This window comes from Drosophila serrata, unplaced genomic scaffold, assembly GCF_035046125.1.
Source record: "Drosophila serrata isolate PLE 108 unplaced genomic scaffold, ASM3504612v1 contig_241, whole genome shotgun sequence".
NCBI classification, from domain to species: Eukaryota; Metazoa; Arthropoda; class Insecta; order Diptera; family Drosophilidae; genus Drosophila; species Drosophila serrata.
The window spans coordinates 73,777-88,725 of record NW_028257139.1 but is presented as its reverse complement, the minus strand read 5'-3'; the positions used below and the strand labels follow the sequence as shown (position 1 = coordinate 88,725).

General features: G+C 38.1%; 1 long non-coding RNA gene across 1 annotated transcript; it reads right to left on the bottom strand.

Moving 5' to 3' along the window:
• Positions 1-1,360: 1,360 nt before the first annotated feature.
• LOC147643867 (uncharacterized) lies at positions 1,361-1,893 on the bottom strand. Its single transcript, XR_015271390.1, has 2 exons — positions 1,771-1,893; positions 1,361-1,707 (listed from the first exon to the last, which is right to left on the bottom strand). It is a non-coding gene; the product is annotated as an uncharacterized LOC147643867 (long non-coding RNA).
• Positions 1,894-14,949: the final 13,056 nt, after the last annotated feature.

The window sequence follows — 14,949 nt, the reverse complement described above, 5'->3', positions numbered from 1 at the left end:
TAAAATACCTTAAAACAAAGGAATATTAATTACTTTAAAGAATAAAGGATTCATACAGTAATATAATAGAATTTGGTTGAAAAAAAGTTAACTCTAAGTTTCTTTGTATTATTTGTTAAGGCGGAAGATCATACGAAGATGAAGATATATTTATATTTGATGTATATAAATTTATAATCTATTTGAAAGTGGGTTATATTCGATTATGCTTCTTAGAAAATATTTTAATAGGCTTATAAACTGTAAGCAAATTAGTCATATATTCGACATTTAAAATAATACAATCCATACAATTTTATGTGCATGTATCCTGGAAATTTCATGGGCTAGTATGGGGATTTCTTGGAACTCGAACCTAATGAATATTAATCGTCGCCTGACTGACTGACTGAACGAATGTCCGCCCTCTATCCACTGGGCACCTGTGTCTATATATCAAAGCGTCAAAGCCACTTGTCTTATCAGTTGGACAGACTGCGAGTTCCGATGAGTTGAGCGGGACTATTAACAAAACAAATATAGTTTCTGCATGAGAGGGCCACTGGCATTTGTCGGCTTGTGGAAAATATCCTTGCTGCCCTTTCCCTTTCTCTCTCCTTATTTTTTTTTTGTTCTGTGTTCTGTTCTGGCGGCTTTGCCACTTGAAACGCTGAACATGGCGGATTAATGTCATTTATCACGCGCTCTCGTTGCGTTGTTGGGGGTAAAAGGGGATTTCGGTTGGGGTATATGGTTAGCATTAGCATTAGCAGGCATTTGAAATGTACAAAATAAATAAGGGACTCGCAGAATCGCAGGATACAGTTTAAGCCGTCAATGTGATGTTGCTGTTGTCGGTGGCTTTGTTCGCTCGGTTTTGCTTTGTTGCCGCAAAAAGGATAATGACAAATAATCAAGGATAAACGTTTTTGATTGATCTTTAATGGCAGTTACCCCCGGCCCTGCCCCAGGATGCCTTTGACAACCGCAGGCGAATGTAAATCATATTAACTTAAATGTACCATAAAACAAACCAACGAGCCCATGTGGATTGGGTTGGTTTGTTCGCAAAAAAAAAAAAAAAAAAAAAATAGGGTGAGGAAGAAGGAGCTGCGTGCCCAGGACACTTATCCTTCGGGGCACACACACACAGGCTTATGAGCTTGCCACATTCTTTTGCAATTGTACTCTGTAGCGGAAAATGCTTTTCAATATATCAAAGGGAACGGGCATATAAATAACAAGCCGGAGTGAGTCAGTTAATGAAGGGGTCGACTTATGGATGCTCTCTATAGTCATTTATAGAAGAATATATTCAGAAGTATTTAAGATTTAAATATAATATAAATATATCAATTGCTTTTTAATAGATTTCAGAGGATTTTGTCTTGGCAGACCTTTCTTGTTTTATATTTGTATCTACACATTTCTCTCTCCTTAAATATTTATTATTAATTGCATTTATGCTCTTAAAACTCTTCCTATTATTATTATTTTATATTCTTTTCCAGCAACGTTTTTAGTATTCTCCTCTATTTAGGATCTTTTTTCTGCTTATAATGAATACCCTTTAGTGAACTTCTTTGAGTGTACGAAGAGGTTTAGGAGCCTTGGGAGTCCTTGGGCCTCCCACAAAAAATACAAAGAATCTTTTCGCCAAAATAGTATCTAGCTGAAATTCAACGGAAAAGCCAATTGAAGGAATCGCCTTTGGAGTGAAAAGAGGATCTGGAAGTGAAAAGCAGAGGCAGTCAAAGACGGTCGGCAAAATAAAGCAATTAAGCGGCTTACAAATGCCAACCATTGCAGAAGTCGGCTGGGTGTGAGTATCCTGAATATCCTTGATACACACACACATGCGCGCACACCCACACATGCAGCCAGACAGTTGGTGCAAACAACTCTGACAAGACTGAAATGAAAATGAAAACGAAAATGAAGAAAACATCAGAAAATTAATTTACATGTGCGATTCATCAATCAGCCCCAGCCAGTGGTCCAGTTGAAGATGCGCTGTTTTCCTTCCCTTTTTGGCCAAAAGTCATAAGCGGACATATTGTGTATGTGTGTGTGTGTGCGTGTGTATAAGTATGTTAGTGTGCAGCAGGCCGTGCGTTGATTGATGATAAATACTTGAGTCGGCGGACGGAAGGATCGCAGGATGGTAGCAGCAATGGCCGCTTGAGATAAAGCGTTCAAATGCGCCGCATATTAAATGATGCAACATGAAAAGAGAAATGAAGAGTTCAGGGGGGAATAGACCAGAGAGGGGTGAATCAAGGGGCTGATCATTCACTTAAAGAAATTAATTAACTACGTGTTAGTTGAAATTTTTAATTTAAGATCCCTTTGATTACGCAACTATGGATTTACCTGAAATTATATTTCGTTTTCGCTGCGTTAGATAAATATATAATTGGTATATGGGCTATTTGAAAAATTTTTTTATTCGGTAATAAATTATGATCTCTTATTATACAATCACACATAAAACAAATAGACCTTAAGGTATATATACCCTAGTTATATATCTTTGTTTCTTATTAGATTAATAGTTTCTAATTTTAGATATTCCCATGAATACTATGGAATAATTTTTTACAAATCATTAAATTAATTTAAAATATTTTAAAATCTTTAAAATCTTATTATAGCTATTTTCTTGTACCAATTTTTATTGCTTCGAAAACTGCATAAAAATTTTAATCACACAATTCTTAAATTATATTCCAATTTGATTAATTCAGTGAACATTAATATATTTTTAAAATATACAAAATACTTGTTATGTTACTTAAGTTCTGCTATTTCTGTTTATATTTCCTTTTTCTGTTTATATATATTTTATTTTTAATAATACTTTATACAGACCTTAAACAGAAGTAAAAGTATAACAAATTTATGTTTTAAACGTGTCTATGATTTGATACTTACTGATTTAAAGTTATATTTAAAGCATTGATCAAGGTTTTCACTTCATTTCAATACAATTTTTTAAAGTTTCCTATTACCTTATGATTTTCTTTATGTGCAGTCCCAGTTTATTTTATTATTATGTAATGCCTTGTTGCCCCCCTTGTTTTCCCATACCGTAACCTTTGGCAATCGTTATAAATGACCATTTGCGAGGGTCCTTCGGCTAGTTCCCATTTTTATTCCCGTTGAAACCTTCTTTTATCCCCCTTTTGCGGCCCCTTGTCCTTGTCAGGCTTTTGTATTGTTTGCCAGCGATAACATTTATGCCATTACATAAATATATAAATAAATCAGTATTAGTTGAACTTCAGTTTGTCGCTATGTGAGGCTTAGTCTATGGGGTTTGTTGATGTGTGTGTGTGTGTAAGGGTATCAGGATGTATGTGTTTGTGTGTGTGAAAATATTTAATATTTCATAAGGTTTTGGGTAGGGGAAGTAAAAAATGCTATGGGAGAGGTCCTTCTTCTTTTTTAGCCCATGGCAATAGCTTTATGCACATATATTAATTGTGGGTCAACAGAGTTCAAGTTGTGGGTTTCTTATTCGATAAAATGGAGCGAAAAAATCATATAAGAGGATTACAAAAATAATTATAATTATAAACCACTTGATGTATAAAATAATATGGTTCAAATTCTTGTTAATTTATTTAAATCCAATTCACTTGAATAAATTAAAGACTTTTCAACTATAACTTAAGAACTAATTTGACTTTTTAGGTTCACATGTGACTGACCTCAAAATAAGATCAAAAATATGAAAAATATGCATTTATTTAAATCATTTTCTCATTTGTGTAATGCGTCTGCCAACACAAACAATTCGCAACTGAAATACCCAAAGGAGTCGTCTGCGAAGGTGTTGCGCCTTTGATGGTCCCCCTTTTAGGGTTATTTCAAGAACCTTTTCCCCCCTTTTACACACAACTGATGAACCCCCTCTTAAAGGTCACAGACATTTCAAGCACTTTTTTTGTCGCGACGAATTGTTGTTGTTTGGTGTGTTGTTGTGTGTGTGTTTTTTTTTCAGAGACGCCGCACCCAATTCAGCAATTCACATGCATGCAGCGACCTCGGCGGAAACCCCCGTCTGTTACCCATTTCCCATTCTTTTCCATTTGCCCAAACTCAGTTGTTGTTTTGAGGTGGCTTTTCCGCTGTATAGTATTTCCTTTGCATTGTCGACGATGAAGAGAAATTTCTCAGAGAAGCGTGCAATTAAAAATGGTAGTAAATTGATTATACTTCAAGATTTAAGATTGTATATTTTATACAGAAGAATAAAGAAAATAATGCACAGATATTTAAACTTTAAAAGAGAACTAGCTTTTGTCTGTAAAGTTGTGCATACAGTTCCAAACCCTTCTGAATACTCCATGAAAACAATTCTAGAAGACTTGTGATAACAGTCACCTGTATCGCAGTACCACCTGTACCGTCTGCAGCCCCTATATGCTTCGCTGCTGTCTGCATGCGACTCAAAATACAACAAGTTAATTATGGAGGCATGCAACTCGCTGTTGCCCGCCATAAATTGTGCGGGCTTGGGGGACCAACTACCAACTTGATGTGCAGCGTTTAATGAGTGTGCAAATGTTGGTCGGGAAAATTAAAAGATGTGGGGGGCGGGGGGTTCGGAGCTCTAGGAGGTGTGCCAAGAGGTGTGCCTTTAAAGTTTTGCGCTGGTAAAACTATTCGATTGACAAAGTTGTGCAGATTCTTGCAAAACTTAAATTGTTAAACTCTTCATGGCAAGAGCTCTTTGCCGAAGAAGAGCTTTTCTCGGCCAAGTTTTCAGCAGTAGCAATAGAGATTCTTCTGCAAGGAATTTGCGCACGGAAAATATTTAAATATATTTTTTTGGGGGAGCAATTTATCGATTTATTAAAGAGCTGCAGGCGAGATTTTATTAAGACTTAAATGAATACTACTGATAATTCAAAGTAAATTTGTTTCCTAAATATTTCATAAATTTAAAATCTTTTGAATTTTAGACACTTGAGTTTCTTAAGCTTTGATTTATATTTTGTTTTGAGGAATGTAAAATGTATTTAATGTTATTTCGAATAAAGGAATCTCCTTTCCTTGAATCCCTTGAAGGGGGAAAACTTTTCTCTTTTGTATTCCTTAAACTTCGCTTCCTTGTTCTCCAGCTCCTTTCGTTCCTTAATTTTTCTTCTATTAATTGCTTATACGCACCGTTGGCCCATCGCCCAGAGAGCTTTTAATCCTGGCACGTGGCAGCCTTCGGGCCATCCGACTCGACAGGTGTTCAAATCTAGACAGCAGCCGGGGCACAGGAATTGAATAATTTAAACGGATAGATTACGGCGGGCATTTAGTGCAGTGGAGGAGTCTTAGCCAAAGTCATAACTGTAAGCTATGGCCTGCCCCCTGGCTGCTGAATATTCATTAGGTGCTTGGGCAAATTACTAGCCAACATGCAATACGAGTACAAAATACAAAATACAAAACACAAAAAAGTGCAACAAGGACGCAATAAATGGGCAAAGGAAATTAGCGTAAAATCCGACAGAAACTGGAACCGTAAACAAAAACTGAACTCGCAATACCCGCATATAGTAGTAGTAATAGTAGTATTAATGGTAGTATAGTGTAGTGAGCAAAAAGTTGCGAGTGTTTGTCATGTGCCAACACTTTCAACTGCTTTGGTTTTTGTGTGTGTGGTGTGTGTTTGTGTGTGTGGGGCAGAGCAGACTAATTTGCGCATAATTAAATATAAATTGTATGCGTCATTGTTTGTTTTGCTACAAGCATTGGGCGTAAATATATTAAAGAAATTGCTGCTACCCCTCAGCACGTTACGTATACGCCATGTTTGCCGCACAGCTTATGCTGCTGCTGCTGCTGCTGCTGCTGCTGCTGCTGTTGCTGTTGCAATTGTGTTTTGTTCTCACCGCCGGCAAGTGACAGGTTGCAACAACTGGGGAAGAAAGAGGCAGAGGTTCTCAGGTTTTGGACTGGGTTCGAGTTTAAGGGGCAGCATCAGCAGCAGCAGAAATTGCAACGTTTTGGCAAGAGCACAAAGAAAATGTAATTATTTACGCTCTTGAGCAGGCGACGGCGACAACAACTTCCTCTCCTACTTGCTCAATCCCTCACTCCCTTGCAGCTGTTGTTGTCGCGTCAACAGCAATTTATTTGAGTGTGAAAAAGATGAATTAATTTTACAGCATTGTGCAGCACAATTAAAAATTATTTGCTCTCCGGCCCCACTCCCACCTCCACCCCCGTCGCCATCCTGCTCCAGCGTTACTTTGCTTTTCGGGCCCAATGTCAGAGCTCGCCCTCAGGCTTAATTGCTGCAAAGTTGTTGTGGCTAAGCCGGTGGGTCGTGGCAGTGGATGGCAAGAGTTGGGTGGCAATGCCATTGTCTGCACAAGAAAAAATAATTAATACAATAAGAGTACTTGCTTTCGATAAGAATTTTATTTTCGATACAGAATTCTAAGTCATAAGTAATGACAGTTTAGTTTTTATTTGCTTTAAAATATAATTTGAAAGTATTGTTCCATGATTAAATCCTTTCTAAATTGTTCCCAGTGTCTAGCCAGGTTCTCCCACTTTCTCTGCCTTTGCTGTCCTGTCCTGCAGCAATTTATGTTTTGGGCCTGGTCCACCGATTCGGGTCTCCACTTTTTTTTTTAGGATTCCCCTTGCTCCTCCTTTGCCGCTACCGTCTGGCCATCCTGCTCGCTCTGCCATTGTTTTGGCCTTTGTTTGTGGTTGATGATGAGAAAAGTTTTTGCCTGGCAGGCAGGCAGCAGGCAGGGTGGCAGCTGAAGTGTTGGCGACGTTGACGGCGAATGTTGGGCATGTTTTATGCATTTTCTTATGACTTTACTTTTGGCGTAGATTTGTGCGTGGCCGTGGCCCCTCCTCCCTCCCTCTCTCCCTTCCCGTCCCGAGAGTGTGAATTATTATGTACATTTCAAATGTGCAACAACAATAACGAGGAACAACTAAAAGCAATGCCGTAAATTTGTTTTCCTGGCAAGTGGACAAATACCTCGGGGACAGAGTGAGTAGTCCGAAAGGACGAACGGAAGTACGGGGGCCTGTCAGTCAGAAGGGAGGGAGGAAAACACAGAGATCTCAGTACTCTCAGTACGTAACCATAAAAACTATGGCCCGCTTTCCGCGCTGCTGTAAAGTTATTTTCGGTAGGCGTTCCCCCTCGAACATTTGTCATTTTGGCCAGCGAAAATGAAGCCTCGGAGGGGCAGGCCAAATAACTTAATTAAAGCAAATGTGTTGCGGGACATAAGAAGTTGTAATTAGTTGGGCGGGGCTTTGAGCCGTATTTACCATTCAGTTGGACCATAATTCTCACAAAAGGGGGAGAACATTCTCTCACAAGAAGAATAATTATAAAAGCATAAAAATGGCATACCAAAGTAGGCGAAATTCTGCCAAAGACTGGACATTGAGTGTTTGAAGTTTGATATTACTTTGTTTTTACATTATTTTAATTTATTAATTAGGTTATTATAATAATAAATGTGTAGTATTTATTTGGAAAGATAGTATCACTCTCTTATTAAAAAACATGTACTAAATACGACGAAAAAGTGCTGTCAAAATCACTTGTTAAAGAATACATTATTAATTAATCAATTAATTTAGACTCCAAAGAGTTTAGAAGTGTTATTAAATTCTTGAAGATAGATACTGAATTTAAATAAAAGAATTTAATAAATTTTCAGGAATATAACATGTTGCGAGTATTAAATTTCAGTTAATTGCAATTAAGTACAAATCCTCTAACTGGATATGATTTAATTACAAAATTGCCAAAGATTTAGCTCTTTTTTAATTCCCTAAAACTTCAGTTGGCCAAAAAGTCTTTTGGAAAATATCCTTGATGTCTCCTTTTCAGCTGCAAGGTGATGACGAGTGCCAAGTAATTTATTTTCTCCCTAACAGTCTGATATTTTCCGCGTAGCTCCGATGGGTTTATTTCATTCCGTTTCGTTTTGTCTCAGCTTGGGTTTGTTTCGCTTTCGTTTTGCCTGTTGTCTGCTCGAGTTGACTTCCTTTGCACTTTGGAAAGAAGTTTTGAAAAACAGGATTTAACAACGGAAAATTACATTTAGCACAGGACGCGACATGCTGCCTCTTCCTTTTCCCGTCAAGACAAGGAAAATACGGGAAAGCGCAACCGGCGAGGGAGCAAGGAAATAGAAAGAAAGAGAAAAAAGGACCTGGTCAAGGAGGCATGAATAAATGAAATGCGCTAACTTTGCTGGCCTCAAACAAAGGCGAACTAAACGCGGATGTAAACGTGCACTTTCCCTTCCTTCGCGCCCTAAAAACAGAAAGTTTTCCCATGGGAAGTGTAGAAATAAAAACTTGAAATTCACTTCCGCTTCCGGCCAAGGCTGATTGAGCTCTTTAATAATGCATTCGAGCGCTGCCTCGCCTCTCAACAAAATGTTAATTGACAACGAAAACTCGGGAACCACAGCTGGCAAATCTCGGCGATGCTGTGGAAAGATTGTTGCTGTTAATAGTTTTTGAAACTTCTTAAAATTAATGAATCAACCATGACACACACCCTCATACATTAACCCCTAAATGACGTCATAAAAACAACGTCTGGGGAGGGATGTAGCTTCTGGGACTCATATCCAAAGCATTACAACATTGTAAAACATGAAAATGTTATCATTATAAAATAGAAAAACGTCGCGAAGAGGAGAACGAAAAGTTCATAATTTAGTTGTGGGTGTGTGTTAAAGGGTTCTTTGAGAAGGAACATTTAGATTCCGCCATGAATTGGCACAAAATTTTGGCAGACAGAATAAAGATCTCTTCCATATGCTAAGGAAATATTTATCTTGAAAATACATAAGGCTCGAAAAATGTGTAAGATCATTCATGATAATCATTTTATTTCTGGGTATATGTAGTTAAAGTATAAAATGATGAACACATTTAGGAATATGCACAATAATTGAAGTAGATATGGAAAAAAACTTACTCTTTAAATAAGAAGAGATGGGATTTTATGTAATAAAATAAAAATGTCTCTCCCTCCACAATTTACTAAGGGAAAAATGCTGGCTAGATCCATTTATTTTCAATTGATTCTTTTCAATAAACATCAAATTATGATCAAGTTTTAGCTTTAAAACTAACTTCTATATTTTCTTTAATTTATAAAATTCATTTAACGATTGTTTTAAGTTTTATAATATCTTAATCTATAATTTCAGCCTGTTGCTTGTTGAATAGTACACTTTTCCAGACCCTTACAGTTCCATAAAGACAAACATACTTTTCCTTTAAAAGTATTTGCAAAGCATTTCCCATCTTATTCCTTGGCCAAACGTTATTTCGCACGCCTCTTGTTTTACACATGAGGGGAATCCCCCATTCCCAGTTTGCTGCTGTTGCTCCCATGCTAAGCTAAACAAATGAGTTAAAGGGTTTTTACTTGCTAACTGGCAGCCAGCAACTCATTGTGCACGGTCTGGTGGGCAGTTGGTGGGCCCCAGCCCAGATCCACGCCCCTTTGGAAGAGCTCCCCAGCCCCCTTTGGCTTTTGAGGAGCCAAAGGGCGGGAGCCCGGCATAATGGCCCCAACATAATGTGCACATTAGTGTTCACACATTTATAGATGTGCCCCACTGTGTGTGTGTGTGTGCTGCATGTTTATGGCTGTCTCTGTGTGCGCGTAAAGAGTGAGAAAATGGCGGAGAGGCGACGCAAGGACGCAAGGATGCTGCTCGTACCTCCTTGCTAGAAAAGCGAAAAAATCACTGAAAATATGTGGCCCAGAATCACGGCACATGTGCAACACCAACAGCAATGGCAACAGCCAACATAAGCTTCCACAGCATCCGCAGCATTTGTGAGCTAATGACATTATAAACATGAAAACTCCATTAATATTTTTTTTTGCTGTTGATTATGATGTTGCTGCTACTTTTTATGCTCGATGTTACTCCTTTTTTTTTTTTTGATTCTACCTTCCAGCTGCTGCTTCTGTTGCAGCAACTCAGGCAACAGAAATTTTCACTCTTTTAGTCCGATTTTCCATATTTTCTTTTTGGCAACAGCATAAGCATATGAATAGGCTATGGATTGGAGAGAAGGGCGTTGGGGTGGCAAGGCCGCAACCATTTCTCACGCTTTCCTTGCGTTTTTCCATAATTTATTTGATTTATTTGCACGCACCGCACGCGGCATCGTCGGCTGACAAGTAACTTGGCCAAGTAACTTGGGCTCCTTCGCCCATCCTTGGATCCTTTTGCGCTTCTAGTGCCTTCGGGGCTGAGGCAAGCTCTAAGAGTATTTTGATGCTTGACAATTTTTTCAAATTAAAGAACAGCAAAAAGGCAGCTTCTTTGCCACTGCCAGGGTTCTCCTTAACTCAGTTACCCGGCCAGGTGTGGCAGGTTGGTGGTGGGTTTGTCGGTGGTGGTGCCACCTGTGTTGCTACTGCTACTGCTCCACTTGCCCCATCATGCGTGGCAAGTGCGCGTGTATGCGCTGCATACTTGATGCTGGCCCCGCCGGAACTGAGAAGTGCGGGCCATTGGCCAAGAATGTGATCAACTTTGGCGGTGTGGCAGCTTATGGCGCTCTTTATTGCCACACAAATTCGATACAGACACTGTTTGCCTTAATTGATTAAGTATTAAATGATTTAAAGTTGAGGAAATTTACTGATTTAGTAACATTTAGATCTTAAGCAATAAAGAGGCAATGCAATTTCAAAACATTTCCTGCTTAAATACATTTTAAACAAAGTTAAAAAAACAAAGCTGTTTCAAAAATTTGACCTTCAATGGATATTAATTTACAAAAGCTAAAACATTTGATTGATTAATCTTTTTTTCATATTAAAGCATATAAGTGAATAAGTACAATTTTTTATTAAATTTTTTTTTTCTGTTGATTTTCATCAAATTTGAGGTATAGCCATTTTATATAAGTCTTAACTTTTGTGGCAAATTTCATGAAAATCGGACGACTATATCATATAGGTGCCATACAAACAATCGTTTGATGTGGAGGAAAAATGCAAATCAGTGAATGTAAAACTGCAAATATGTATAGGTGAATGAAATGAAAGCAGGTATTACTTCATTGTTTTTTAACACAAATATATATAATTTATATTGTATGGATTCCTATTCATAGAAGTTCTATCTGCAAGGGTATATAAACTTCGGCGTGCCGAAGTTAGCTTCCTTTCTTGTTTTATTTATTTTTTTTTATTAAATTTTCACTATATTGATTAATAGATTTTACAATTTTTTTTACTTTTTGACATTGCAAGTTTTTTGTGGTCGTTGGGCTAAAACGAATCTTTATTGCATTTCTGCGCAATTCCTTTACCGAGCTCACTCCTCTGTTTTTTCTCATTCTATTGAAAATGCAAAAAGTTGCCCTCCATTACGCTGTTTTTAATATTAAAAATCCCAACCTTAGGGGAAAACATATAATGTATTTTATTAATAACACGACAGTATAAGAATATTATTAATTTTAAAGAATATATATATATGTTATATTTCAGGTGACCATTAATTGCTTCCGCAGCAGTAAATCTATAATTAATATGATGTGAATCAAATACAACATTTTATTAAAATACAAAAATAATCACTTTAAATCTTTGTACTCTAATGTAATTATTTACTTGTAAATGAGTGAAAGTTATTAAATGTTTTATGAATGTATTGATTTATATTGATGAATGCGTTGATTAATGAGCTCAAAGAGTTTAAAGGGTTCAATTTTGGTAAAAAAAATTATGCATTTCAAAAATTATAAACCCTTTTGAAACTTATTAAAAATCGCTTTCATCAATTAAAATAATTATTTAAATAAGTATTATTTTTTTAATAACGAAAATAACGAAAAACCTCCGCACTGCCTTGGAGTTTTCTGAACTAAAAGCAGTTGAATCTTTTATTGAGACATTTTCTTAGCGCAACCAAAAGCCATTTGCTGCTGTTTTCAAAGGCAGCCCGGCAGGAGGAGTAGCATCCTTTTTGCTTTAGTTGTCGATAATGGCAATCGTGGGTAGTATTTGCTTTGATTTGCTTCTCGCCGGGATTGGACGCAGGGACTCGAGCTGCCATTGGGAGTTGGCTTTCGCCGAGGCGCATTTCGCATTTCGCATTTTGTTTTTATGCCCGCTAAGCTTTTGTTTGCCTTCGCCATGCTCCAGTTGGCTTGGATGCAGTTGCAGTTGCAGTTGGAAGCTACATTTGCAGCTGGTTCTTTTAGCGGCTTACGCCGGTTTCGATTCCCCGATTGGCTCCACTTTCCCCCCCTTTTGGATTGCAGCCCGCATTTCCTTCTTTCTCGCCGCCATTTGGTAGCGTTTGAGAAATGTTATAGCGGCTTAGGGATTTTGCGGTTTTGTGTTATTGCCGCTGCCGCTGCCACCAACAAACTGCTGAGTGCCTTTGGGCGCTCCGACTGCCGCCGAGCTTTTGTCAATTTGCTTGGGGCACTTGCAGCGAAAGCCACATTGCACATACGCACTGTTGCCGCAGGGCAGGCAAAGCCCCAAATGAATTCGATTTCCGGCAAGAGCCGACGCACTAACTCACCCAAGGCTCACTAGACTTACAGTGCTCACAAAAAAAGGGGCGCTCTATACGAAGTTTTGTTTCAAATTAATCAAATTCGACTCTAATTTTAAATTTAAGAAACTAAACTTTAACTCATTGAGAGTAAGTTTCACTATAACAAATTCAACACAGCAAGTGCTAGCGGATATTAGATATTATTATAATACGACACTTGAAATTTGCTGCTTAAATATCAAAATATTAATCATACGCCGTGTTGTTGCCAAGGCAATCACTTGCAATAGTCAGGTTAGTGGCTTTTGAATTAGTTAGCAGCGATTCATGCATGCATTTGTCAGTCACCGCGCCCATAATAACTCCGACGCATTGCGCTAACCGCAGAACAGAGCAGAATAATAATGCACTTGAGTCCTTGCTAAGCTGTTTGTGAATGCTGTGAGAGGACTCAGCAGGAGCTTGCTTGCCACTTCCACAAGCAACACGAGCTGCAAGTCCTGCCACGACACCTGCAGTAATTGTTATCGCTTTTCGATGCTTAATCGATGGTTGCAAAACTCGATTGGAAATGAACTCTTTTAAAATAAGTATTTAAAGTGGATATTTATTTAATCAAATATCTTATATTTCATTCACAGTATCCTTAAAGCCCCACAAAGATTCCCAGACTCGTATATATATTTATGAAGAACGTAAATCCAAATGACATTTCACTCTTATTGCAACTTTGACTTTGGATGGCAGATGCAGGAAAAATTCAATCAATCCGTAGGAGCTACTTGCTGCTGCTGCTACTGAAGCCCCTGGCTGTTCCCCCCAGAAGCCCCAAAAACTCCTCGACATCCTGCCTCCTGGTCCTCCCACTCACAGTGAATCCCTGTTCAGCTGTCCCGCCCAGCAGGTCACTTATTTTTCAGCACTAAATGCTGCACAACACAATTCATTTTTGTGCAATTTCCCGCTGTGTGCCAAGCTGACACTCAGCAAACCGAACCCTCGCACATACATATAGGATTTTTATTTTCGGAGCGAGTCCAAGTATTTCGTGCTATATTTTTTTCTTGCTATTTTTTTTGGCCCTGCTGCTGCTGCTGCTGACCGCCTTTCTGGCTTTGGCCAGTTTTGAGCTGCTGCAATAGCTGCTTGAGCTGCGGTTGGCTTTGGTTTTCGGTTTTGGCTGCCGCTTTTTGGGTTTTTATGGCGCGCTCCGCTTTTTTATAGTCCTCCGTATTCATTTTGCTTGTTTTGTTATATATATTTACAGAGCTTATCTTTGACCACACGTATGTTGGCAGAGCAAAATTGTTTTTGAAATTGAAAAATTGCAATACAAGCTGAGCCCGGGGTACGCTTTTGGCTCACACTCTCGGCTGAATGTGCATGGGGAGGGGAGGGCGATGTTGCTGCTGTAATACGAAATAATGCGAGCTGAAACCCTCTGTGACCCCTGACCCCTAGCACCCTGAATCCTGACCACGCCCCCTCACCCCCCTCCACACTCACATCTCTTGGCCAAAGCGCGGCATTTTTCTTTTGGCTTTTAGTTGTGCCTTGCGCCCATTTTTTGTAAAGCTGGCTGCTTGCTTTTATTTTCTTTGTTTAGCATTTTCATTCATTTTTTCTTCGCCCACAACTAGTATTTTTATTTTTTTAGACGTTTTCCTACTTCGTTTTTTTTCTATGAAATATGCAGTCAAAACCCGGAGAGCATAACAAGAAAAAAATGCTTTTGTACGTTGGCATCTTTTTTATACATATACATACATTCTTACATATATATATTTTGGGTTTCCTTATATTTGTGTGAGTTGTTTTTTTTCAAGGATCCTGCAGGTGCTTGTGGTGCATTTTGTCCCAAAAGTTATGCACATTTTTATTAAGAATATATAAAGTGTGTCGAATAAAAGAAGATGGAAATGTAAATAAATGATGATCAAAGCAGGGACAAAATTATGATTATTATTACTTGTGCTTGTGCTTTGTGATCTTTGAACCTAGAAAAGGATTATGGTGAGATTTAGTTTTATTTAAGATTGTCTTATTAATAATAATCCAAAAATACATTCTTAATATTTAGAATAGCTAATTTACAAGTAACTATTTTAAAGCTAAGAATCAGGACATAATAGAAACAACATTTTACATTTTAAAAACCCCCCCCACATTAGCTGCTTGAAATTATAACAATTTTTGTGGAAAATTTTGAACACGTTTGTATGTAAACATGGGCACGAACATTTTGTCGGGTCATGTCGTCGGAAAATGGCAAATAAAATCAGAAAATAAATGAAAAGCCGGACAATTTGTTGATGGTTTTTCGATGCTGGGTGGTGGCCGAGCTTAGATGAAAATTAATTTCCAATTTTTGGCTCCATCTCTGTCTGCAGTCATGTGTGTATGTGTATGTGTTACCCCGGCT